This window comes from Lycium barbarum, chromosome 2, assembly GCF_019175385.1.
Source record: "Lycium barbarum isolate Lr01 chromosome 2, ASM1917538v2, whole genome shotgun sequence".
Taxonomy (NCBI): Eukaryota; Viridiplantae; Streptophyta; class Magnoliopsida; order Solanales; family Solanaceae; genus Lycium; species Lycium barbarum.
Window position 1 is genome coordinate 135,732,535 of NC_083338.1, and position 24,043 is coordinate 135,756,577.

A 24,043-nucleotide genomic window follows, 5' to 3' on the forward strand; every position below is an offset into this window, starting at 1 on the left:
CCTCCCCTTCCTTCCTGTTTTTCGAGCTCACTAAGGCAAGTGGCGCCCCAGTTGTGTCTGTTTGCGATCGTGCCTAGCTGGGCAGTTCATCAGGAGCTGCTATCTGGGACCAAACACTAAGCACTCTTGATTTTTTTTTTTCAATTGATTTTTAACAAGATTGGCAAATGTCACTGTGCATAACACATCTTATTGGAAGTAGAATGAAGATAATGTGCTTTACTCTTTCATTTGTAGCTAGATTAACCCTTGTTGGGTTGGGATAACTTAACTTGAATCTATTCTGTTTAGTTTTGCACTAAGCCTCATCTGAGTGCTATATGCATAGCTCCTTGATTACAACTCAAATAAAATGAACTCACCACCGGGTGGCTTGCCTGAATGCCAAGTCTTTCTCTGCCGTCAACTCGACGTCATCGTCACCTGCAAGATAAGGCCAAAAACTTAATTTTACTAAACAAGCGAGAAAGTCCTTGACTTGGATAAGTCGGAGGATTCACTACAAAATAGAACAATATAATTGATCAGTTTGGTCTACAAAATAGACCTTGTAATGGAAAGGTGTTCATTTGGAGCCTTGAATATAAAACTGTTGGACACGTACTATTGTTGCCCACTACTGGACTTGACCCATGTGAATTAATACCGGAAAATCAAGAGTTTTTGACTAATTTACCTTATTTATATTTTTAATATTTCACTATATTAATCCCTTTTCACTTAATGTTCACTTTATTTATTTACTTTCTAGAACAACTAACACATATTGAGGGTAAAATGAGAAAAAAAGGTTCAGATATATCCTTTGTTATAGTTTGAGTTCAAATATACTTCTGCCGTTATATTATCAGTTCAAATATACCCTCCTCCATTAAAGTTGGCCACCTTGGACATCCCATCCTATATGAGAATGATATTTGATGAGATGGATGGCAAGTAGAAATGTCACCTCATCACCCCTGACTCATTTTACTCCTCCCTCTTCCCCACTACAATTTTCACCCCTCTGCCACGATTACCGTGAATCAATTGTCATTGGCCTGACATTTAAGCCCAGAAAACCATGACAACATGGGCCAACTGAATAATGGCATTTAATTATGAAACTCGCAATATCATAGCACGTTTCTGCTTTAACTTTTGCCAAAGAAATAGTCTGAAATTTTTTCTTACCAGGATGGAGCAGCAACTTAGTAACTGTTGAACCAATGCCATTCAGAACCCCAATAAGCTATTACTGGAGAGCAGATTATGGAAAGAGCAAAACCATGAATGTGGTACTCAAATAAGAATGTAAAAACATGAGCTTTGCTGATTCTTGATAATCATTGAAAGACCCAAAAAAGATAAGAAGGTATAAGATAATATAAATGAGACCCTTATGTGGACTGCAATCTTATGGGGGTGAAAGGAGTGGGTGGGGAAGAAGGAGGCAGTTTGTGAAGTGTGAAGGGAGGGGTGGAAATTTCAGTAGTGGAAGAGGGGAGGAGTAGAATAGGTTAGGGGTGATGAGGTGGCAATGCTACCTGGCATCCATCTCATCAAATATCGTTGCCATATAAGATGACATGTCCATATGGTGGATAACTTTAACAGAGGAAGAGTATATTTGAACCAATAGTATAATGATTCGGATATATTTGCACTCAAAGTATAATGAGGGGTATATTTGGCCCTTTTCCAATAATACAAGAGAATATTTGACCCTTTTCCGTATATTTTATAGTTCAATATTTCCTAAAATTACTGGTCAATGAAAGTTACTAAAAAAAAAAAGGCAGCCAAAATTACTGTCATTGAAAAACATAATGTCTATACTTTGTTAACGAAAAATACTTGCACTATTTGGTGACTTAAAAATTACAGTAACTAGTACGAGATTGTCTTACTAAGCATGAAGTGTGCTATATTTTGTGCACGAAAACAGCTGGTCTTCCTGCTTGTGGGGAACCTAGTAGTACTTCAATCTCTTTTCTGTAAAATATATTCCTTCTTTTCTTTCAAGAACTCAAACAAAGAGAAAACAAGTTAAAATATTATGTCCTATTTTAAGCAACCCCTATAATAGGAGAGCTTGCAAATAATGGCTTTAATGAAATGTGTTGAATATCATATTAGGCATTCTTATAATGCAAGCGGAATAATAAGCCAATCTTAATGACTTTAATTTTTATTAACTGAAAACGTAAAAAAAGTTATTTTATCATAGTTAAAATAAGTAAAGATAACGGTTTAAACTCTTCTTGAACGTTCGTATGTACTAGGAATCACTCAAATCGATGAACCACTTCCGTTAAAAGTTCCTTCCAATCAAGTCAAGTAAAACCACAAGTCAATCATTTTTGTAAGTGTAACTAGATTTCCGAATTTGAAATAGATTATTTATGTTTCTTATTTGTCTTTAATTCATGTCATCTAATATATATCGTCAACGTACATATAGTTATATTTATAATAAGTGAAAATTTGGTGTATAGTTATATTTATAATAAGTGAAAATTAGGTGAACATATATAATATGCTCTAATAAGTTAAATTATACAGATAATGTATATTTTGTTTATATTATCGGCCTTTACAAACTTAATTCAATTGCTATTAGTAGACCAGAAATGTTGAAATAACGCTACAAAGAAAAAGAAAAGTAAAAGTGAAACATCATTAGAATAGTCAACCAAATTGACGAGCCTGGGACCTAGTACTTTATTTCCTTACAGTGAGAAGGAAACAATAGAGCTAGTGGCAAATTAAAAGCAACAACATTGAATCATGGGCGGAGCCACCTTCGGCGAAGGTGATCAGGCGCACACTCTTCGTCGAAAAATTACGTGGTATACATAGGTTAAATGTTAGCTACAATGAGTATCTATTCAATTTTGCACACCCTTAACATAAGTAAGAAGAAAATTTGCACACCCTTCATCAAATTTCTAGCTCCGCCACTGCATTGAATGAGAGTTCATGTCACGACTATACGTCGTAATGTATCCACATGTCAATCAAATTTTATTTCCCCAACTTACTCGAAATAAATTTGACTAATAGGTCGCTAATAGCTGTAACTTGTAATAAGAAGTTGGGTCACAAGAACCTTCTTTGAAAAAAACCAAATTTCAAGTACTAAAGTACTTTAGTGAATGGAGACTTTTAATAGTACTAGTCTCTCCCTTGTCGGTTGTTATAATTTTTCTGTTAAAATAATAAATTGTACTGCATTTGGTGTGGTCACCTAATATCTAAATTTAACATAATCAGATATTCTTAGAATCTTAAAAGATAGATTCTCTGATTTTTCAATTATGGATCTTATACTACAAAAATTACTCTTTTCTTTTCTCTACTAATAAGCAACTTAATAAATAATATCTTACAAATTAATGATTGGCTAGCTGCTCAATTTTTCTTTGTTTAGTTGTATTTTGTTCAACATGTAGTTAACTTCTGACATAAATAATCAATTAAATTCAACCTTTGTTTCTTTACGTTATTTTAATGATAAATTTTGTTCAGAATTTTAAACAATATCTTCAATCCAATAGAAGCAATTTTTGGAGACGTTTTCTCAAGTGTTTGAGCAAATCACCTCAATTTTTACACTAAAAAGTGATTAATTTGTAATTGTGTCATCAACAACTATTACACGTATTATTAAATTTTATAGTTTTCCTAAAGCATTTTAAAATAAGTTCAATCATAATGAATATCATCAGAACATTATTTACAAAACCCAAGCATTAGAAGGAGGAAAGAAAAACAAATACTACTCTATAAATTAAAATTTATCAATATTTTTGCCATTCATACATATAAAAGTATGGGCAACAAAAAAAATATCGAACGCTATTCAAAATTTACGCAAGCTTACCTGGACAAAGTTTAGAGGAATTGTAATAATGGTTTCTCAATGCATGCTTTTCCACATTGTTATTAGACTGCTTATGTCCGTATTAGGTTTGAGTAATTTCGCATATGTTGTGATTTACATGAATCCTTATTACATACAATTTGTAAGTCTTCATCACAGTTTTAGTTGATCTCATAGTCTTCATTATTATGATTTTATGCAATACAAAATAATGTGTTTGAAGAAAAAATAAGTTTAGAAGGGTATAAAAATCGTTCAATATTTTAAGGATATTTTAGTCAACCAACATTTATATTCATGCTTTTAAAATATTTAGTCTCTATAAACGTGTAGTTGCACGTTACTCCCAAACAATCTCAATCATAGTAAAACAAATATTAGATAACATTATTTGTAATTATATAAATTTATTCTATGAGCTACAAAAATGTTACAATAGTATAGGCACTACTAAAAAAATAGGTTTTACCGACCTCAAAAAATGGCTATTTCTGACCTCATGAGGTCGGTTTTGGCCAAAAATCGACCTCAAAATCAGGTCGAAAAATAGTGGGTCGGAATTATTACCGACCTCATGAGGTCGGTAAAATTTTTTTAGCTGGGTATTAATTAAATAAATACCGACCTCATTAGGTCGGTAAATTATATTAATAATATAATGATATGAGTTTACCGACCTCATTTATATGAATATATGGTATATTTTGCATAAAACCGACCTCATGAGGTCGGTAATTTGTAATTTCTGAAAATATTATGTATAAAACCGACCTCATGAGGTCGGTAATTTACAATTTCTAGGAATATCTTGCAGAAAACCGACCTCATGAGGTCGGTATTCTGCAAAAAAAATTGTAGGATCCCACTGCTCTTCCAGCTGCCCCCTTGTTAAGATGAAAACAATTTTATATTCAACTAAAACCAACTCAAATAGCTGCCAACAATTCACCAAACTACTAAAAAACATAAAACATTAAGCTACTTCAACAATCACATATATTACAACCAACAATACGTCAATTTCAATTCGAAACTACTTCAAAGTTGAATCAAAACGTCATTCAAACATTCCGAAGAGACATTAAGCTACTTCAACATTCGCAAACATCTACACAACATTAAACTACTTCACAACCTTTGCAAACATCCACAAAACATTAAACTAGTAGATCTACACTAAATTAGTCTACAACATTAGACTAAGTTAGTCTACAACATTAGACTACTTCACCGCTCGCAAACACCCACAAAACACTTACACAATCCACAAATCCACCACAACGTTAACATTCAAACATAGTAAGCGCTGAGCTTTCTTCTTGAAGTTTTGAGCTAGCTGCGTCTCATGTTCCGGGCACCACACATTTTTCCTGCAATGAAAAGTAAATGATCAATCTGTTAAAAGAAGAAAAAAGGTAAAGGAAAAAGCATATGAGTCTAGCTAGCTCAAGTGACAAAATCTAACATCTCATAGTCAAGAAGTAATAGATCGTTTCGTATCTCACGTGACATTTTTGTGCTATTTTCTGTAGAGAAGAAAGATGGGTAAATGTTAGTAATTGATCAGGTCTCAGAAAAGCTTGTGCATAAGGGGACTTTATCAGTCAAGTTGCTAACTTACAGCATATTAGGGAACCAGCGACATCAGCTATATGTCAAAGCCACACAATTAGCTAACATTCAATGAATAGTTGGATAAGCAAGACACTGCTTCACCCACAATTAGATCATGCCTACATTTTTAGGGATAAAATTTGGAAAATGTTTGTTTTTGGGGATAAAATTTGGAAAATGTTTGTGACTTGAGCATGTTAACAACCAAATTTTTTGCTGCTAAACATGTGCTTACAAAGTAATCAATAACATACTGCTAAAATATGTTTTTAAATTTGGTCAAGAAAAGGTAAGAAAAGTTAAAGAAGGATTAAGCAGACAGCAGCACAAGGGAATGAACATGTTATACTAGGACAACAATCAGAAGCAACATGAACAGAACCTGAACTTTACTGTACCACTATAGACCATAACATGAGAGCAGCATTTTGGTGGCACTGACGAGGATATTTATACCTTTCCTAAAATAGGCGCCATTCCCACGATAACTGAAGCCAAAGCAGAACGAACATGCTGGGATGAATCTGATGATAGTTCCTATAAAAAGGAATGTAACTTTAGTTAAAGTTACAAAAATCATTAAGGATCATTTAATGATTGATACTCTACAGATGAACTAACAAAAGGAATCACCCAAGAAGACATTATCTGGAGAAACCAAAAGATAGGAATATGCGACAGTAAATTGGAAAGGAACTTCATAAAGTTTCTACCTTTACACAAGGAAGGATATGTTGGATAGCAAGTTCAGGGCTCAAAATACGGCAAAACTTCGTCACCTTCCCTCAGGGCTCAAAATACGGCAAAACTTCGTCACCTTCCCAGCAGCAGCTATACGCACTTCAGCCTCATTATCACGAAGTAGCCGAACGTAGGCAGGGACCAAATCCGTCCTGATGAATTTTATGATGGCCGTGAGTTAGTCATAAGGGAGAGAACTTGATAGAAAACCAAAACTAGAAAAAGAAATCCTTGCGGTGAGGAAAATTTGTGCAATGTTGATATTCACATCATGTTCAGTTCCGAGCATGAAAAAGAAAGAACAAAAGATTCAGGCAACCAAAAACCACATACATCATTTGACTAGCAAGGTTGAATTATCAAAGGTGTACATCGTAACACAGATTAAAGAACATGATAAATGCGCAGCATCACAAATAAGTAATAACTACCTCGTAGCCTCCGGTCCAACTGCCTCACAAAGTTCATAAAGTTGATTTGCAACCATGTAACGAACACGCCAAGACTTATCCTGTTCAAATATATAAAGAGGTAATTAACATCAGTAATTACAGCCAGTACGCCACTGTAACCTGACAAAGCAGCAGTGTTAGCCAATAGACGGACAGAATCTTGATCTGAATAGAACCAACTCCTACTTAGTCACACTGATATGAATTCAGTACACCAAATAGAGCTCAACAATGACACCAACTATTAGCCACTAATAGAATATTGGTATGGTAAACCGAAAGAGAACAATTCTTTAAAAAAAGGCACATATCAGGCTAGTCCTTGACAAATAGAAATGGATCAGGCTTTTAGAATTTTTTCTATAAAAGGGGAGAGGCAAAAAAGAAGATATTGTTGAAGCTTCCAAAATTTCACATGGCTCGGGTACAACAACCTTTAGACGTGATTGATTATGGATAGCTTCAACCTTTAGCTAGTTTAAATGTATTCTGAAGGCTCCATCTGAAGTATCACCCACACTTATGAACTGCTACATTAAGACAAAATGAAACAGTCCAAGTAATATAGACTATGATAATTGTTCCTCTATCTCAGATGAGTGTATACACTCAAATCTAAGGAACCAAAAAGGACCCTTGAAGATGTACCTAAATCGTGCACACAAAAAAGAACCTCAGTCAGAGGCTTTTTTAAGAAAAGTAAGGTTATAAGGAGAAAAGAGCACAAACACATGCTGTATTTAAAGTGACTTCCACCTTCGCATGTTCATTGCACAGTTGAACAAAGACTGGTGTACCAACTCTAATTTTTACTGTTATTTCCAATACTTCTCTCATATCTAGACACTATTATGAGCTCAGCTACTAGAGTCAACAGAAGATGAAAAAGTAAAATAAAACTGAACTGTTATATACTCAGAGAGCATATTGAGCAGCCCAATTGCTAGGACCAGTCATCAGATCAAAGCAGAGCCAACTTGGAAATGCTCATTCCAATAAATTTTCTCAAAATGTATACTAGTTAACCCCAGACACTATGTTAACCTAAGAGAACCTTTAAGATCCAGACAGAATTAGTAGAAGATGCTCATTATTCAAGGACTCCAGGATCAAGAAAGGTTTTTGCTCTAAGCAGAGACCACTTTCAGAAAGCAAATTGCATCATTCCGAAGAAAAGATAAAATACAAAGAGCACGCAATGGAAACACCATACCATCCTGTGTTAAGGTCTCAAACATTGACATGATGTCAGTCTTCAAATGGGGTTGTTCAATAGTCGCAGCAAACTTTCCAAGATTTGTAGCAGCTGCTCTCCTCACCATAGGCATATCATCTTGGCAAAGTTGGCTATAGATGGTTCTCAGCTCATTCTTTAATGGCTCTGGAGCACTAGGATAGGCAATGTGAAACAACCCACAGGACGAAACTCGAGCAGTAAACCACTCTCCAGCAGCCAGTCTCTGGTTACAAGAAACCATGGAGATGTTACACTACGTCTCAAAGGATCAGTTTCGAAGGATCATGTCTATGATACGAGTATTGGGCTATTAACTTGCACAATAAATAATTCAACCAATGAAGGAACTAGCATTTTAAACACAAGTAGTAATACTCGAGCTTGGACTTAGCTTATATTTCAGGTGTCCCAAGATCCTAAACTAACAAACACAGCAGACACCATCTATGTTTAGGTGATATCTTCAAAAAATACATAAGCTCCCGTTTTGTGTGACCTTTCTTTTTGGGATAAGCCTAGGTGAGGAAACTTTTTACAGGTGGTCTATTATCTATTCCCAGAATCTCTCCTGCTGACTGAATAAACCATGAACCTTTATTTCTCCTACGGACTTTGCAATAGTCAAAGTGAGACAGAGCACGAAATACCAAGAAGGAAGATAGCTGAACATTTTTCTAGGCATCCGCTGACTAGCCAGCGAATATGTGTTTCTTTTTTTTTTTTTTTTTTTTAGCTGTATTCTTTAAATTATTTTAAAAAAAAAAAAGGTAAGGTATGTATTCTTTATTAAGCTAATTGAGATCAGCAGCTAGCATATTGAAGCTGCAGCAGCCTTAATCTAAGATCTCAAGCATACAATACCAACCAAAAAGAAGACAAAAAGGAATAACATTATGTACAGCAGGCTGACCTATACAGCTATACTAGAAAATAGGACTTCCCAATCTTAAAGAGTTGCTAGAGCTATATAACATACACAAATAAAGTCGAGCAGCCTTTTGAAGATATTAAGACAATAAACAAACCTTCACAAGTGGAATAAATGATTCCACCAAGTCTGATTCCCTCATTTGAGACCCAATTCTGCACAATGACTCAACTGCCTTTTCCCTAACACAAGTCTCTTCGACACTACAAAGACCTTCCAAGGGTGGAAGCAATACACGCGCATGTTCAACCCCTCCAACATATGGAATAAACACCCCCAACTCTTCGGCCATTGCAAGAAGAACTTCATCATCGTCATCGTTGTTCTCACTTAGAAACGGAATCAACTCTTTCCGAGTTCTCTCCTCGCCAAGAGCACGGGCGATGGTAGACAAGCGCCGGATTGAATTCAATCTAAGCTGGATGTCTTCATTCTTCAACTCATCAAAGTAAAGTTGGGAGGATAGTTAAAGGGAAAACAAAAGGAGAACTTTCTTTTACCTTGGGGAGGGTTTGATTAGGAAAGACGAGAACATTGGAAGTAGAAAATGCCCAGTTGAAAGAGGAGGAGGAGGAAGAAGCCCAGAGCAGATCTACAAGAAGAAAGGCACCCAAGAGGGCCACACAACTTGGTGGTGCTGCTGCTGCTCTTAGTTGCCTTGCCTATTTTCATCTCACAATGGAGAGATCTGTCCGTCTCCTGGACTAGTGACTACACCCACTTTTGTTGATGTGGTCACTAGGATTAGAGAGAGAGAGGGGGAGAGAGAAGGTGAGAGGAAAAGAAAGAGAAAGGGGAAAGATTCACAAAGGTCTGTATTTTATTTTATTTGATAAATTATACCGAGATCTCGTGAGGTCGGTATGTATATTATTTTTTAATTTTATTTTTAATTTAAAAGAATATCGATCTCACGATATTGGTATTGTTGTCTTGCTATAACCTAGTCTTACTCGCTCTTACCTCTCTGCCTGTTTTCCTTTCTTTCTTTTTTGAGAATACCTGCCCTGCTGCCTCTGCTCTCGTTCGGGCTGCTTACCCAATGGACCACTTAGAATAGACCGAATCGAAGGCGGTAAGCATTCTGTAATCATTCCAAGTTTTCCAGGCCCAATGTGGTCATTATCCATGTCTTTCTTGTACCCTTGAACAGAAAAGCAAATCTCATGAGAAATTTTTGGAGTTGGCAAATGAGAAATTGGATAAGGTTCATTCCATTCCTATTCCTAGCGTATTCTTTTAAATTAAAAATAAAATTATAATATTTTGTATCAAATGAATTTCTGACTTAGAGAGGTCGGTACTTTATTTTTTGACATTTTGGTACAATATTACCGACCTCATGAGGTCGGTTTATTTTTAAAAATATCGAAAAATAAATATTACGACTTTACCGACCTCATGAGGTCGGTTATTTTCCGACCTCAACTGAGGTTGGTTTTTTGAGGTCGGAAAATACTGTTTTTTTAGTAGTGAGGATTGTATCTACTTTTTACTTCTTTAGAATTGTTGTTCTCATTATTTTTTTTTTTCTTCTTTTTTCCCATACAGAAAACATGTCACGACTAAGATAATCCAATATTAGAGATTAAGTGACCATATATTTATTTATTGTCATTTACAAATACAAAAGTGCTGAAAATCGTTACTAAACAAATTACATTATAAGAATATCAATTAATTTTAAAAATATTTAGTTAATTTATTTAAAAAATTAAGTTGATCACAAAAATAAAATATAATTATATTTCTATTAAAACAATCAAGTAATACATAAAAAAAATACATCCAAACAATCATAAATAGATATATATCAATTCACGAGTCAGCACCTCATGAAAAATAAGTTAATGTAATTAATAATCACAAGAAATAGATATAGGAAAAAAAAAACTCATACCTTATGCTACATAATGCAGATTATCAAATTTGTAAAATAACTAAACAAACAAAAATTGATCTGCTAGTCAATCATTAATTTGTAAGATATTTTTTTCTTCTAAGTTTCTTATTAGTAGAGAAAAGAAAAGAGTGATTTTTGTAGTATAAAATCCTATAATTAGAAAACTGAAGAATTAATTAGCATAAAATATGATTCATAGATGCGGATTCCTAGATATTCAACTCTAAATTGGAGTCTTTAGGTGGATCTTCAAGTTGAAGATTCCTATACACATACTGGAACTTCAAGCACAACTTGGGATCGGAGGTCCAATATCTACTCCAAGTCAAATACATTGTCCTTAACAATTGTAAAACTTATCATTTATGAAAATTGATTTAATATTGGTGCTTTTATATATTAATAATACACTTTGCACGTTATTTCCTATCAACTCCAATCATCACAAAAATATTCAGTTATTATTTATAATTTCACACATTTATTTACGAAGTACAAAAATATTATTATAGTATAAGATTATATCCACTTAATATTTCTTTGACAATGATTTTATTGGTGTATATATATATTTTTCTTCTTTTCTTCACACAAGAAATGTGCTACGACTAAGATAATTCAATATTAGGGATTAAGTGACCATATATCTATTGATTGTCATTTATAAATATAAAAGTGTTGAAATTCGTTACTAAACAAAATTAAAGTATAAGAACATATTTCAGTTTTAAGAATATTTAATTATTTATTTTAAACAAATTTAAGTTGATCACAAAGGTAAGATACACTATTTAACCAAAAAATAAATAAATTCAAATCCTCCCGTAACCATGTTAGTTTTCGTGATGAAATATTTATAAGAAGCAATAATTTCAATTATTTATTTCTCTTTCAACATAAAATTTTATTATTTTTAATTTAATGTTATTTTATTATTAGTTAATAAGGAACTCAAGGTCCTAGATATTGCATATCTTTAAGATTATAATTTTATTCAACGTTACTTTAGCCATTGTCTTGAAATTAATACTTTACTTTAGTTTAATGATTCTTATTCTATCTTTTGAGACCAAACATATAAAGTAATCTAAAAATACCTAAGCTAATCAAATTACGGTCTAATAATTACCTAATCATTTTCTTTGTTAGATTTAAAATTACAACGTGCACCCAAGGAAAATAAGGACATTCGTTTGATGCTTCCTAATCTGAATGTGATAGCAACTCTTTAACTAATTTGATTCGAAACCGAAGAAGTAGTATTTGCTTTAAACATAGTATTTTTAACTGTGACATTTTTTATATTTACAAAAATAGTCATAGAAATCTAGTAGAATTAGACTAAGAGGTTATAAAAGTCCATTGTCTTGAAATTAATACTTTACGTTAGTCTAATGACTCTTATTCTATCTTTTAAGACCAAACATATAAAGTAATCTAAAAATACCTAAGCCTATTAAATTATTGTCTAATAATTACCTAATCATTTTCTTTGTTAGACTAAACATTTCAACGTGCACTTCCCAGTTCCCAGGAAATAAGACCATTGGTTTGATGCTTCCTAATCTGAATGTGATAGCAACTCTTTAACTAATTTGATGCTTCCTAATCTAAATGTGATAGCAACTCTTTAACTAATTTGCTTTGAAACCGAAAATTAGAAGTGATATTTGCTTTAAACTCTATTTTAACTGTGACATTTTTTACATTTACCAAAATAGTCATAGCAATCTCGTAGAATTAGATTTAAAAGGTATAAAAGTCGTTTAATATTTAAAGATATTTTGATCAACCAACATTTATATTCGTGCTTTTATAATAATACTAGTCTCTATAAACGTGCAGTTGCACGTTATTCTTAATCTCAATTATAGTAAAAAATATTACTCCGGATATATTATTTAAATTTATTAGTGACATCTCCTTAAAAATTAAGCAAAAGTAATTACAGTTTCCAACAAAAGAAGCTTCCAAAAATTTTCAAAGTCAAAATAAATTGTGTACATTATTCAAGAAATTTAAGTTGATCATCAGAGGACCTCACAATCGAGGTTGGCTAGGGATAGTTACATCTTGCGGAAAATTTGAAGTGCATAAGGAATGTATGACTTAAACATGAAAAAGAAGATAAAAAGAGTCCTAGCAGCAAATATACCTGTATAATATGCAAATAGAAGATGGTAAGCCAACTGCCTAATTTTATTTCAAATCCAAACTACTTACGATAAGAAAAGAAAAAACCTATAATAAATATAAATTTAAAGACAGGCCAAAGATTTTTTCTATTTTTGTTACGTATTAGTCATCCAACTTAAAGTTCATCACACAAAAATAGTTTTCTATTTCTTATAACATAAAAGTCATCTTATCCAACTTTAGCCAAGTTAACTGAAATATAAATCTCACTTGAATTCTTATATTTTGTACAGAAAATATGACATGACTCTCCAAAATAGAAAGTAACTTTTACGTACTAAACTCAAAGTTAAATAACCACCGGTGAAATTTACTGTCTATGACTGAAGTGCCTATAAATTGTATTATTTTTATATTCAGCACGACACTTGAATGAAAAAGGCAAATAAAAAAAATTCATTTATATATATTAATGGCGACAACTCAACTATTTTATCAAATATGAATGTAGCCTATTTTAATAATATTCTATTAAAATTTAATTAAAATTTAAAGTCCGGCATATTGGATAAAATCTTCAAGACTATACTAAAATTATTAAAATTCAAAGAAATAATTGTTTCGGTTCAAATCAGTTACAATAGGTTGAGTTCTCTTTCATTTTATTATAACCATGTTTTCATACTCGGCAGAAAGGTAATCATTTTTCCTCATTATCCTATCGGTGTATTCTTTAATTTTTAACCTCCTATATTGACAAATATAATCGATTTGACATTAAGGTTAAAAAAAAAAGAGTAAGTAGGAATCCTTCTCCCTGTCTAACTCAAATTTAAAAAATGAAAAGGAAATATGGGTGTACATTAGTTTTAAGATTTTAGTATATTTTCAGCGTTTTCATTGCCTCTCTTCTGTCTCTCCTCTATTCACCCTCTCCAACGGTAAGATCTGCTCCCCCCCCACTCTATCCGTCCTCTCCTCTGTCGCTGACACCGACGACCACCTGCGGTACGTTTTCCGGCCGGCTAGAGGTTCCTCTCCTCTCTTCTCTTTTTTTCCTCTCTCTTTCCTCCTCTACCCTGCACCAGGAAATCCTCCCCTAGTAGGTTTTCGGTCAGGTCTGCGTAGGTACACAAGTATCTGGCAGAATACAGCGGCGAACATTGATTCTCGGCGGTGAACAGTATTTTCCGGCGGTGAATAGTATTTTCCTGCATGAACAGTATTTTCCGCGCGTGAACTGGAATTTTCGGCAGTGAACAAGTTCTTTTTACCTGGAGCTGGTACCTCTAGTGGGCAGTATCCATTTAGCCTTTCAAATTTTGCCTGCTTTACTTTATTGTATATTTGTTTCACTTTGTTGCCTTTAGCTTAACTTGTGCTTTAGTATTGACCTCTATTTGTCTTGGATAAACCTTTGACTAGTGTTTGTTTGCTTTAGTGGCTTTAGTGAGGGATGGTAGACTAGGGTTATGTTCTCGGTCGGGGACAAGGGCTGGGGGGGGGGGGGGGTTAAGGGAGCTTCTAGGTTGAGAGTAGGGTTTTGGAACATTGGGACTTTAACGGGAAAGTCCATAGAGCTAGTTAAGATTCTTAAGAAGAGGATGATTAATATTGCTTGCGTCTAGAAGACGAAATGGGTAGGACCTAAAGCTAAGGAGGTAGACGGGTATAAGCTTTGGTTCTCGGGTAAGTCGGAAGACAGGAATGGGGTACGCATCTTAGTTGATAGTGAGCTAAGGGATCGGGTGGTCGAGGTTAGAAGGGTTAATGACAGGATGATGACGATTAAGTTGGTCGTTGGAGGGTTTACCCTGAACATTATTAGTGCTTACGCGCCGCAAGTGGGCTTGGACGAGGAGGTTAAGAGGCTTTTTTGGGAGGATTTGGATGAAGTGGTGGGAGGTATACTGCTTACTGAGAAGTTATTCGTAGGAGGAGATTTCAATGGACACATTGGGTCTGTTTCGAGGGGTTATGATGATGTGCATGGGGGTTTTGCCTTCGGAGACAGGAACGGAGGAGGAGTCTCACTCGTAGATTTCGCTAGGGCTTTTGGCTGGGTGGTAGCTAACTCGAGTTTCCCTAAGAAGGAAGAGCACTTGGTAACCTTTCGTAGCTCGGTGGCTGCGACGCAGATAGACTTTTTGCTCCTTATAAAGGATGATAAAGGCCATTGTAAAGACTGCAATGTCATTCCGAGTGAGAATCTTACGACCCAACATAAGCTATTGGTGAGGATTTGGAGATTAAGAGAAAGAAGAAGAAGAAGAGGGTCGCCGATGACCGGCCGAGGATCAGGTGGGGGAGTTTGAATTTGTCTAGTGCCCAAGAATTAGGGGAGAAGTTGATGGCTTTGGGGGCGTGGGAGAGCAGGGGAGATGCGAGCAGTATGTGGGATAGGACGTCCAGTTGCATTAGAGAAGCAACTAGAGAGGTTCTAGGAGTCTCAAGAGGTCGCCGTGGTGGGCACCAAGGGGATTGGTGGTGGAATGGGGAAGTCCAAAGTAAAGTGGAAGCAAAGAAGCAGGCATATGCGAAGCTGGTAGAAAGCAAGGATGACGAAGAGAAGCGGACGAATAGGGAAAAGTATAAGATGGCGAGAAAGGAGGCGAAGTTGGCAGTGTCGGCAGCGAAAACGACGGTGTTTGAACGCCTTTATGCAGAACTAGAGGACAGAGGCGGGGATAAGAAGTTATTCAGGCTTGCCAAGGCCAGAGAGAGGAAGGCACACAACCTGGATCAAGTGAAGTGCATCAAGGACGAGGATGGCAAAGTGTTGGTGGAGGAAGCTCTCATTAGACGGAGATGGCAGTCGTACTTCCATAAACTCTTAAACGAAGAAGGGGACAGAGACTTTGTGTTAGGAGATTTGGAGTACTCTGAAAGGCATCGTGATTGTGGTTATTGTAGGAGTATAAGGGTCGACGAGGTTAAGGGTGTTGTCCGTAAGATGTGCAGGGGAAGAGCGACCGGACCTGACGAGATTCCTGTGGAATTTTGGAAGAGTGCAGGAAGGGTAGGCTTGGAGTGGCTGACTGGGTTGTTTAATGTCATTTTCAAGACGGCGAAGATGCCCGAAGAATGGAGGTGGAGTACAATGATCCCTTTGTACAAGAACAATGGCGACATTCAACGCTGTAACAACTATAGAGCTATCAAGCTGCTAAGCCACACTATGAAAGTGTGGGAAAGAGTGGTAGAGATGAGGGTGAGGAGAGACGTGTCTATTTCAGAGAACCAGTTCGGATTCATGCCGGGGAGTTCTACTACTGAAGCCATTCATATTGTTAGGATATTGGTGGAGCAGTATAGGGAGCGGAAAAGGGACTTGCACATGGTATTCATTGACTTAGAGAAAGCTTACGATAAAGTGCCAAGAGAGGTTCTGTGGAGATGCATGGAGGCTAAAGGTGTACCTGTGGCGTACATTAGAGCGATCAAGGACATATATCAAGGAGCCAAGACCAGAGTGAGGACTATAGAAGGAGACTCAGAGCACTTCCCATTTCTGATGGGTTTGCATGGGATCAGCCCTTAGCCCATTTCTATTTGCCTTGGTGATGGATGGATTGACGCGACAAATTCAAGGTGAGGTGCTATGGTGTATGTTGTTCGCGGATGACATAGTCTGGATAGACGAGACTCGCAGCGGAGTCAACTCTAAGCTAGAGGATTGGAGACAAATGTTAGAGTCTAAAGGATTCAAGTTGAGTAGGACCAAAACAGAGTACTGAAGTGCAGGTTCAGTGGTGTACCTCAGGAGGCTGACGTGGAAGTGAAGCTTGGTAACCAGGTCATTCAAAATAAAGGAAGTTTCAAGTATCTTGGGTCTATTTTACAAGAAAATGGGGATATTGACGATGATGTCACACATCGTATTGGTGCAGGATGGTTGAAATGGAGGCTCGCTTCTGGAGTGCTGTGTGATAAGAAAGTGCCACTAAAACTTAAGGGCAAGTTCTACAAAGTGGTGGTTAGACCGACTCTGTTGTACGGGGCAGAGTGTTGGACAATCAAGAACTCTCACGTGCAGAAGATGAAAGTCGCGGAAATGAGAATGCTGCGGTGGATGTGTGGGCACACTAGGAGAGATAGGATCAGGAATTAGGACATCAGGGACAAGGTGGGAGTGGCATCGGTGGAGGACAAGATGCGGGAAGCGAGGTTTGTTGACACCCAATTTTGTCCCTCCTTTATTCCAATTTATTTCCTTGGGCTTCTAAATTTATTAACGAGCTAAATACTTTATTTTCACCGCTATTTTCATTGCTATTCCTATTAGTATTGTTACCAATCTTATTACTTTCGTCTTCACTATTTTACTATCAATATTACTAGCATTACTTTATCACAATTTTTTAGTGGTTCGTCACTATTTCATTTTTTGGATTTGGACTCGTTAAATTAATTATAAGTCAATATTTTATTAAGTCTTTATTTTCTACATATTAATCACTAATTGTCATCATAATATATATATACAAGTTAATCACTTAGAAGTTGTAGAAATTAATTACTAAGAAGCCCAAAGGGAATTAAATTGAGGGAAAATGACCTAATAATACTACTTAAGATTCTATATTACAAAATATGAGGATACTTTTCCTTATTTACAAACCATACAAACATAATTACAAAACATAACGGATCTGGAAAGTTAAAAAGCTCAGCCCTTCCCTCTGCCTTAGTCTCATCCAATTTATACAAATGTTGAGAAATTTCCAGCCTAGTTGAATACCTGCTTCTATACTCTTCGTCTTCCGATTCTTTCTCACCTTCTCCTTTGATATTTATCACTGATACCTTCACGTACTCCTTGTGAAGCCCAGGCATGTCCATTTTTATATACAGGGCATTGTTGTCCTCCTTCACGTTCCATCCTCTCCTTGCTTTCTTCATTTTTGCTACCATCCTAGATTAGATCTACTGTTTCAGTTGAATTGACATAGGAGTTTTTTGTTTGAATTTATTGAGTTTTGGATCTTTCTTACATTTATGAGTTTTTTGGGTTATGGATCAAAACGCAAACCCTACTAAAATGTTATTCTCTCCTAACCGTAAATCAGAGACACACTGCTCAACAAATCAGAGAAATGAAGATGTAAATTAGCTTTTTAGTGTTAATTCTCTTTCTGTACATTTAACAAGAAGAAACATTTGTACTAAATTTGTATTAATATTGTATGAAAGTTGTATACAATATTGTTCTAGTTGTATTAAATTTCATATGCATTTCGAAGCGAGATTTAAAATTGTATTAAATGTGTATGAAAGTTGTATACAATGTTGTTGTATTTTATATACTTACATACATATTTCATATCATTTTTATACAATTTTCAAACACGGAAATTTTGAGAATTCTAATTCTTGAGCGAGATATACATATTTCATACAATTTTCATACATCTTTAAGACGGCAACGATGCCCGAAGAATGGAGGTCGAGCGTAATGATCCCTCTATACAAAAACAAGGGGGATGTCCAGAGTTGCGAAAACTATAGAGGTATCAAGCTACTAAGCCATACTATGAAAGTGTGGGAAAGAGTGGTGGAGATGAGGGTGAGGAGAGACGTGTCTATTTCAGAGAACCAGTTCGGATTTATGCCGAGACGCTCAACTACAGAAGCCATTCATCTTGTGAGGAGACTGGTGGAGCAATATAGGGAGAGGAAGAGGGACTTGCATATGGTATTCATCGACCTAGAAAAGGCTTACGATAAAGTTCCAAGAGAAATCCTATGGAGATGTTTGGAGGCTAAAGGTGTACCTGTAGCATACATTAGGGTGATCAAGGACATGTATGAGGAAGCCAAAACTAGAGTAAGGACAGTAGGAGGGGACTCAGAGCACTTTCCAGTTGTGATGGGGTTGCATCAAGGATCAGCTCTTAGTCCGTTTTTATTTGCCTTGGTGATGGATAGATTGACGCGACAAATTCAAGGTGAGGTGCCATGGTGTATGCTTTTCGCGGACGACATAGTCCTGATCGATGAGACTCGTAGCGGAGTTAACGCTAAGCTGGAGGATTGGAGACATACCTTGGAGTCTAAAGGATTTAAGCTGAGTAGGACCAAGACAGAGTACTTAGAGTGTAAGTTCAGTGAGACACCCCAGGAAGTTGGCGTGGAAGTTAGGCTTGGTGTTCAGGCCATCCAAAAGAAAAGTAGTTTCAAGTACCTTGGGTCTATCATGCAAGGCAGCGGGGAGATTGACGATGATGTCACACATCGTATTGGGGTAGGGTGGATGAAATGGAGGCTAGCTTCAGGAGTGCTATGTGACAAGAAGGTGCCACCACAACTGAAGGGCAAGTTCTACAGAGTGGTGGTTAGACCGGCTATGTTGTATGGGGCGGAGTGTTGGCCAGTTAAGATCTCTCACGTTCAAAAGATGAAAGTTGCCGAGATGAGAATGTTGAGATGGATGTGTGGGCACACTAGGAGCGACATGATTAGAAATGAGGCTATTCGGGATAAGGTGGGAGTGGCCTCGGTGGAAGACAAGATGCGGGAAATGCGACTGAGATGGTTTGGGCATGTGAAGAGGAGAGACATAGATGCCCCAGTGCGGAGGTGTGAGAGGTTAGCCATGGATGGTTTCAGAAGAGGTAGGGGTAGGCCAAAGAAATATTGGGGAGAGGTGATTAGACAGGACATGACGTAGTTACAGCTTACCGAGGACATGACCTTAGATAGGAAGGTGTGGAGGACCCACATTAGGGTAGAAGACTAGTATATAAGTCTCGTTATCTTTCCTTATTAGTAGGCGCATTAGCGCATTATAATTTCTTGTGCTTTGATTTATGTTATTATTTGCTACTTTCTGTACTTTGATTACTCTATTTTATCTGTGCCGCTTTCGTGATTTGCATTTCCATATCGCTTTGAATTCCTTGATTATCCTGTTTTACTGTGTCGCTTGCATTATTTCATTGCAATATCGTTTTAAATCTTTTAACCTTATCTGACCCCCTTTTTATGCTTCTATTGAGCCGAGGGTCTCTCGGAAACAGCCATCCTACCTTGGTAGGAGTAAGGTCTGCGTACATTATACCCTCCCCAGACCCCAAGATGTGGGATTTCACTGGGCTGTTGTTGTTGTTATACAATTTTCATACACAAAATATTACGCCAAATTTTTAAGCCTTGAGCGAGATATACACATTTCATACACAAATTTTGAGCGAAATTTTTATGCCTTGAGCGAAAATATTCATATATGTTTTGTAAGAAATCTATTGTTATGTTTTGTAAACTGAAAAGTATCATCATATTTTATAAATATACCCTATTCTTATGTATATATACGTCATTCTCCCTTAAATTGAAGGAAGAAAAGGCCATGAAATTCGGCCAAATTGAGCCCAAGTTAGCAGCCCAATTAACTAGACCCAAAGTAGCCAAATATGGAGCCCATTTCATCAGGTCCAATCCGCAACCCATTACCCATTTCAACGACCCGGCCCATATCTATTCTATCTAAACCCTACTCTTCAGCCGCACAACTCCTCTCTCTCTCATCTCTTTCCTCTTCCAAACAAAACCAGCCTTTCACAGCCATGGCAGGGGCTGGACCATTCCATTTCCATGCAACTTTCGAATATAGTCAACATAAGAGGCCAACAAATTTTTATAATTCTGATTTTTCTACACAAGAAAATCGAAAAGCAGAGATTGAATCGCAACTCGTGACATCCCTCCCTTCACCCTCAAATGGCTATTTCTTTCCTCTCTAGTGTAAAATCCTTCTTTTCTCCTCTGAACTCTGACCACAAAAGAAAGCTTTACCAATTTTGTTCGAATCCGTGACACCTCTTTTGACGTTTTTTCGAATTTGAAATTTAAAAATCCAAAACTCTAACCTTTGTCTCCTATAAAATGCTACATTATATCTTCAGCAAAGGAGACGTTTTTGAACGACTTGGGAACTTTACCACGCTTAACATTTCTATATTTCCCCAACTACTCTAAATCTTAGATTTGTTTAAATTCCATTCTGTTTCGGCAGATCTTAGCCACAATAGAAATCGTCGAACTCATTTTGTGTCGAGGATCGGATTTTTTCATAGGAGAGAGTAGATTTGAGACCTCGACGTCCTAGTTCGCTGCACCCGCAAGAGGTAAATCCAATCCCTTTATCCATTTCTTTGTTTCGCTTGAGATTGTGGTAAAATGGAACATACAAAATGAATGATAGCGAAACATGACTGCTGTTTTTAGTCTGTTTTAGAATCCTGTTCCTTGCCCTGTTTGAATCACGTTTGTCGAAGTGTTATGAGGAAGCTCTGCTTATGCGATTGGTATCCCGGATGTTGTTAAAATCACATTCATTGGTTTAAATTTAAGGTCATGTTTTCCGGTTGCACGTCGCCTAAATTATGAGTATTCGACAAAATGCTCATGAGCGTTCTATATGTGCCAAAACATTTACCTTGCGTGTTAGGAGATCAACCTTCGTTCTGTTTGTGCATTTACTGGTGAAGCCCATGCTCTCCGTTATGTGGTGGAATAGTCTAAATCTGTGTTAAAGTTCTGCTAGATCTAAACCTGATTTTATTTCTTGTAGTATATGTTTTATGAGTTAGAAATGATGTGTTAGACTTTCTCTAGAGTTAAATGATCTGATTTGCTAAAGAATGTTGCTAATTTATTTGTTCAAATATTGTGTGTATATTGGGTCCCAAGCATGATTTAGAAGTTGGAAACCATGTCTGACTTCTTATATAATTGATACACGACCGTATTAATTTGTGATTAAATATTGTTAACAAATCATGCGCTATTGTAGTAGTCTTTCTCTGGAATCTTGATGTTTGTTTGGTCCCCTGATTTTAATTTGTTTTTGTAAATGATGTGGAATACTGTGACAAGAAAACATGAATGGAAACTTTCTTTGCCTCAACCTAGATTTGCCTATATGATGAAATCAAAATGGTTGAACATAGTTAAACATCACCGTCGTTGGATGTGCAAATCTGGATATTGACAACAAGTTGTAGTAGAAGCCATGATTTAGGATTATACGTGATTGCCTTTATCACCAATTTTTGAATAGTGTACGATGTTGGAATACGTCTCTTCACACTGTATTTCAAAATTCCAAACTCTGTTTACTCTTTGGTTTATTTGTCACTTGTAAAAACTAATTTTAGGAACTTTACTTAACAGAGAATGATGAAATCTTTATCTTCCAAGTTAGAGCACTAATATAAAAAAAAAACCTCACTGTTAGCAAGAGTTAAATTTGGATAGTTATGGGTATCATGACACTTACGAAATATTTGCTTGCAAATTGTGAGTTTCCCCCGCTGATTTTAATATTCGTTATGAATCCTATCATTATTCTAATCCTATTTTTCTTTTATTTTGTATGAATACCAGAGCCGAAGAGTTTCACTTGAGACTCAATGACGCCGACGTCACAAGGAGTCTTAGTACAGGATTCCATATCTTTGCCAAACCAAGAGTCTGCCTCTACAATCTTCTGTCACCGACATCCCTCACTCTCTCTCTCTCTCGAAACAGAAAACAAAAAAAGGGACAAAACGAACAGTGAACATCACGTAACATTTTGTTTTCATTCCTCTGATTCTCATACTCTATTCATGTGGTTTTTCTGGTTTGTTTGGATGATTGTTGGCTATGGTTTTAAACCTCGTAGTGAGAATATTTTACCCGGAACTTCCCCTTATGATACAGCCTCAAGTGCTTAACCTTAGGGAGCGGTAATTAAGATGTTTTAATCGTAGATATTACTCGTTAGTTCAGCCAGCACTTTAGTCAAAGAATGATTGTATTTCGAGTAAGCTTCGATCTCGAATCGGTAAAAAATGGTCTGTTTTTGCCCAAAGTTGCCTTACTCCATTTTTTGAAAAGAAAGGCCAAATATCTTATCCATGCTTTGTCAAACATTTTGAAGGCTCGAGTTTTTATTTAAACTCTAAACGTAGAACTTGCTATGTTAGGATTCTTGTTTACACATGATGTCTGTTCTTATTCACACGTCCTATAATATTAACAGGGCTTTTCTTAAACGAGTTCAACATTATTATACTTATTAACATGGTTTTTCTCAGACAAGTTCAGTATTATTTATACTTATTAACAGGACTTTCTTAAATCAGTTCAATATTAGTTATGCTTATTAACGTGGCTGGTCTTGTGTTTTGCCATTTAGAGATTTTCAAGACATTCGTTTTTTTAGTCCGGTCGGTTAACCATTGTTAATGGATTTTAAAGGGTGTCTAATACTTTCCCTTTAGATTAGTTGAACCCTTACCTAGATCTTTGGGTTTCGTAGACATTAAAACGGAGTTAACTTTAGAAAATAACTTTAATAAACTTTAGGTGTCCTAATTCACCATAAGTAATTAGGTGGTGATTTCCTAACTTTAATTAACCCCGGAATTATCGGGATGTTGTAAATCATTTTGACTCCGGTTAAAATGGGGTATAACAAGGTTGAGATGGTTTGGGCATGTGAAGAGGAGAGGCATAGATGCCCCAGTGTGGACGTGTGAGAGGTTGACTTTGGACGGTTTTAGGAGAGGTAGAGGAAGGCCAAAGAAATATTGGGGAGAGGTGATTAGGCAGGACTTGGCGCTGTTTCAGATTAACGAGGACATGACCTTAGATAGGAGGTTGTGAAGGGCTCAGAATAGGGTAGAAGGCTGGTAGGTAGTCTCGCTTTTCTGTCGCACTAGTAGGCGTAGCTTTGCTCTACCTTTTATTGCCCTATGTTTCCTGCTTTTATGTGTTGGGTCTTGTCTCTCCATGCTGTTTTATGATGACTTCTTTACCCTTGTTTTTTCTCATTTTCGCATTGCTTTGATTTGCCTGTCGGTATCTGACTTTTATCCCCTTGTTTTCTTTTGAGCCGAGGGTCTTTCGGAAACAACCTCCCTACTAAGGTGGGGTAAGGTCTGCGTACATTTAACCCTCCCAGACTCCACATGTTGTTGTTGTTGTTGTTTTGAAGTTGAACTAGACTCCTAAATATTAGAAAAAGTTAATATTACAATTCTATCCAATATAAAATTATCTTTTTAGAAAAGATTTGAACTTAAAAGAGAATAAAAGTCGTTCAATATTTGAAAGATATTTTGGTCAACCAACCTTTATATTCACGTTATTTATAATAATATAAATAGATATATAGATA

General features: G+C 36.2%; 1 long non-coding RNA gene and 1 pseudogene across 1 annotated transcript; one reads left to right on the forward strand and one right to left on the reverse strand.

Moving 5' to 3' along the window:
* Positions 1 to 4,844: 4,844 nt before the first annotated feature.
* Positions 4,845 to 9,967, reverse strand: LOC132628966 (serine/threonine-protein phosphatase 2A 65 kDa regulatory subunit A beta isoform-like; annotated as a pseudogene).
* A 10,266-nt stretch (positions 9,968 to 20,233) lies between these two features.
* LOC132627450 (uncharacterized) lies at positions 20,234 to 22,573 on the forward strand. The gene is made up of 2 exons (XR_009577873.1): positions 20,234 to 21,002; positions 22,264 to 22,573. It is a non-coding gene; the product is annotated as an uncharacterized LOC132627450 (long non-coding RNA).
* Positions 22,574 to 24,043: the final 1,470 nt, after the last annotated feature.